Source organism: Marmota flaviventris, chromosome 4 (genome assembly GCF_047511675.1).
Source record: "Marmota flaviventris isolate mMarFla1 chromosome 4, mMarFla1.hap1, whole genome shotgun sequence".
In the NCBI taxonomy this organism is placed as follows: domain Eukaryota; kingdom Metazoa; phylum Chordata; class Mammalia; order Rodentia; family Sciuridae; genus Marmota; species Marmota flaviventris.
This window is the reverse complement of record NC_092501.1, coordinates 44541806-44546569: the sequence shown is the minus strand read 5'-3', so window position 1 is coordinate 44546569 and position 4764 is coordinate 44541806. Positions and strand designations below refer to the sequence as shown.

The following is a 4764-nucleotide window of genomic DNA, read 5'->3' as shown; positions in this document are numbered from 1 at the left end:
ACTTTCCCCTAGGCCCCACCTCTGAACATTCAGCATTTCCCAAGAGCACCACCCAGGGGAACAATTCTTGAACACCTTGGCCTTTGGGGGACTCTCAAGTCCAAACTATGGCAATCTGTTAAGTAATAATAATAATAATAATAATAGGCACACAGCCATCCATCCTTCGCTTTCCCTTTCTCCCGCATCCTTCCTCCTCTCCAGGCCCCCATCTCAGCTGGCCTACAGCATGAGTTCCTTTAGCTATGAGTCTAGACCTCCTACAAGAGGCGCTATGTGGAGACTCCCCGGGTGCACATCTCCAGCTTGCGCAGTGGCTACAGCACCGCGTGCTCCACTTACTCCACTACTGGGCCCCTGTGTCCTCCTGGCCCTCAGTGCGCCGCAGCTACTCGTCCAGTTCGGGCTTCTTGATGCACAGCCTGGAGAACCTAGACCTGAGCCAGGTAGCCGCCATTAGCAATGATCTCAAGTCCATCCACACTCAGGAGAAGGTGCAGCTCCAGGACCTCAAAGACCGCTTCGCCAGCTTCATCGAGCGCGTGTAGGAGCTGGAGCAGCCGAACAAGCTGCTGGAAGCCGAGCTGCTGGTGCTGTGCCAGAAGCATTCGGAGCCGTCCCGCTTCCGGGCGCTGTAGGAGCAGGAGATTAGCCACCTGCGCCTGGCGGGGGGACGCTACCAACTAGAAGCAGGCGCTCCAGGGTGAGCGTGAAGGGCTGGAGGTGAATCTGTGCAACCTGCAAGCACGCTACAAAGAGGATGTGCTGAGCTGCGAGGACGCCTAGGGCCGCCTGATGGAGGCGCGCTAAGGCGCAGAGGAGGCGGCACTGGCCCGCGCTGAGCTTCAAAAGCATATCCACAGCCTGATGGACTAAATCGCTTTTCTGAATCTCCAAAGCCTCATTCTGTCTCAGCCTTTCTTTCTCTCTTTTTAGGCTCCCCCTCTCCTTTAGAACTTGTTCTTATCTTCATTTCTCCACCCTTCTCTACCTCTATTTTCTCACCACTGTCTCTCCCCTTCAGTCTCTCTCTCTCTCTCTCTCTCTCTCTCTCTCTCTCTCTCTCTCTCTCTCTCCCTCCCTCCCTCCCTCCCTCCCTCCGTCCCTTCCTCTGTCCCTATTTCTTTGCCTCTATCATTCCTATCTTGCCATCTGCGGTCTCCCTGGGTTTCCTGCCCGCGCCCCAGTCCCACCCACCCGCCAAGGCGCCCTTGGCACAGAGCAGGGCTAGCCCAACCTGTGTGCAGAGCAGGATCCCCATGGTGCTGGCCTGGCAAATGTCAGCGCCCAGTTTGCTGGAGGCCGCTCTCCCCAGATAGCGCCAGGCCGGCCCAGGAGGATATGCTCCAAGTCTGAGCCAAAATTCCTGGGCGGCTTGGGGTTTTCTGGCTCCAAAACACTCTTCCCCTCCAAAGGCCCCGCAGTACCTGGCGGATCTCAGAGACCACAAAGACCTAATCCCTAGGTTCCAGCCAGGGCGCCACCCCAGGAAGGAAGGGTGTTCTTGCACAGGAGGGGCTTTGGGGAAGACATGTAGCCCTAGGAGGCTGCCCCGGGGATCCAGAGGTTCCTTATGAGCCCATTTCTCTGAGAGAAGTGCTTTCCTCTTTGTCACCACAGATTGTTGGCACAGGACCTGAAGCCGGACTCCTAGGGAGCTTTTCTGTCTACCCAAGGACAAGATATTAACGCTAATGCTGTCCAACTCCATCTGACCCTGAGAGGGAGATTCAGGCAAGGTGTCTGCCTTCCACAGAAATCCACTGCTTTGGTAAAGAAGTAGCAGCAATATTAGACGCCTTTCAAAAGAAAATAAATTCATGGCTGTCATACAGATAGAAAATGAGCATGTGCCAAAGATTTTATTTAGCTCATTGTTAAAGAGGGAACAAGTAGATGTTACAAGCAGTCCTAAGAACAGACTTAGATTAGGAAAAGAGGCTTGCACATGCAAAAAGGATTGAAATCTTGCACTCCAGGAGGGATGGGAACCACGACAACCTGTAGCAGACAGAATTGCAGATCTGTAGACTATCTATATCTATATCTATACCTATTTTTTTTTGGGGGGGGGGACTGAAGGCACAGCTCAGTGGTGGTGTGTTGGCCCAGCATGTGAAAGAACCTGGGTTCAATCCCTGGTAGTGGCCCTCTACTAGTGTTAGGTAGACTGTAGGGAAAGAGGAAAGGGAAATCACATATTCACACATTGTGTCTAACCTTTAAGGAGTTCATGCTCTAGTAATTGTTGGGGGTACTAATAAACAGCTGCTGAGCTTTGATTGATTGACTTCTACTCTTTGCCACTTCTGATCTTTCCTTAAACGTCATTTAAAGCAAGTCATTGTTCATTATGCAGATCAAGAAATCCAGGTTCAAAGAAGTCAAGAACCTTGCAGATAACTTGCAGATAAGTCACACAACTGGCACAAAGAGGGGTCAGGACTAGAATCTAACTTGTCTGCCTCTGCAAAGCCTGGTTCTTAGATAATAACACACTACATCCTGTTGTGTTTATGCTAAGAAAACTCGAGGGGGGGGGGGTTCTTCATTCCAAAAGCTGGGTGAGTTTTTTGGTGATCTTCTAATCATCCCCCACCTTCCTCCAGTTTAGAACACAGAAACTGAGACAAGTGCAACAAATAATAGTTTTAGTGAAATTCAAATAAAGGTACAGCCCTAAAAAATCTGAGAGCTCTGAGTACTTGGAGTACCTTGCTTGCTTCATATGGAACACTTTCATTGCCAAGCCTGGGAGAATGACTTTATCCATCAAGAGTCCCCATCAGGTTTATTTGGAGGAGCCCCTGCAGGCGAGGTCTGCCTCTCTGCCTTTTCTGTACCTGGCTCAGTGCAATTGTCCCACATAATTACCTAATCAATAATCTTCACATCCCATCTCCTCCTGAACAGTAAGACAACAGCCTCAGGCACAGACATTCTGATTCCACCAAGACTAATATTTAATTAAAAAAAAAAAATATATATATATATATACATTGGACACAACACCCTAATTTCTTTATTTATTTTTATGTGGTGCTGATGATTGAACTCAGCATACTGCACATGCTAGGTAAGCACTCCACCATTGAGCAACAACCCCAGACCCTAGAATCTAATTTTTAAAAAGCTTACATGGGGATTATGATGCCCAGATGAGCTGGGCTAGAAGGAAGGGTTTATTTAAAGAAGGCATTGAATTTCTCCTACTTGCTTGGACATTCCACAGTAGTTTAGCTCATTGGGAAATTATCAAAGAATACTTAAATCCACAAAACTTCTTATAGCTCAAATTTAGGGATTGGTTGCCTAATATTATGAATTTAAGATTAGAAACACACACACACACACACACACACACACACACACACACACTGATTGATTTCTTGTTATGTTAGAGCACAAAGTAATAAAGTATAAAATGTAAAACATCAAACTCCTCCCTGTCACTAATTTCCTCTACCCAATAATTCCAGTTCAGTTCCCGTAGCATGGTGGACACTTCCTATTTCCTCTCTACATATTCCTTGTATTCTTACTATGTATGGAGAAAAAAATATAAACCTGGTATCAAATAATAAATATTTTGCTTTTAAATTCATGTCTACCTCAGTCCTAGCATCAAATCTTGGGAGATCACTAAAAATTTGGAAAAATTTTATGAAAGTGAGTACACATAAAACTACTTTATTCCATGTAGGAGCTGCAAAGTATCCTGTGGATGGGTATACCATTATTTATGCAGACAGTGCCCTATTTATGGACAAAGGGACTGTTTCTTTTTTCCACAATATAAAACATGCTTCAAGAACATACTTGTGTATATATCATTTTAACAGTTTCATGTATTTATTTATTTAGGTACTGGGGATTAAACCCAGAGACATTCCATAACTGAGCTATATCCCCAGTCCTTTATAAGTTTTTATTTTGAGACAGGGTCTCACTTAGTTGCAGAGTTGTCTGCCCCTGAACTTGCAATCCCTTGCCCCAACCTCTGGAATACTTGAGATTACCAGCATGTGTCACAGTGCCTGGCCTCCTATATTTTAATAGCAAATTCATAAAAGCAGCCCAGAAGATGGACAGTGTTAAAAATCTGCACTAGCATGTGGGACAACTCAGAAAGGCATAGTGAGTGAAATCCACTATATGATCACAATTCTACAAACGACATTCAGTGGCTTTCAGTAAGAAGTTAACTTAGTTTTTTTAAAAAAATCTAAATGCTGCCATGGTCAAAAAAAAGGAAAAAGAAAAAAGAAAAAAAAAGCAGACCTTTATAATCATTATACAGTTGAATCGACAAAAGTTGTTCACTGAAACATTTTGATCTGCATTCCTGCTTTGCATGCTTAACATTTATATAAAAACCTACACACAAATAAAAATGGAAAAGCTGCCAATACCTGATTCCTCTCCCCTAGTTTTCTACTTATAATCATCCACTGAGGCACCTTTTGACACCATGGGGACAGAGGGGATGTTTAACATCAGACCTACCAAGAGTGGTTTGGTTTGTTGTTTTTGAGATGCTGTGGATCAAATCCAGGGCCTCGTGCATGGGTGGCTTTCACACAGCTACACATACATCCAGCCCCATAGTAGGTGTTTACATAAGGTCTCAATGTGTCAGAGTGCTATTTGGAGGTCATTTGGCATAACTACTTCACGTTTGCCATGGATCGCACAGGTCTTACTTGTGTCTTCTAAAAAGACAACCAGAGAGTCTTCATTTGCTTCCCACAAAGCGGGATACCT

General features: G+C 45.4%; 1 pseudogene; it reads left to right on the top strand.

Annotated features, from left to right (window-relative positions):
* The first annotated feature begins 229 nt into the window (after positions 1–229).
* Positions 230–876, top strand: LOC114082022 (neurofilament light polypeptide-like; annotated as a pseudogene).
* Positions 877–4764: the final 3888 nt, after the last annotated feature.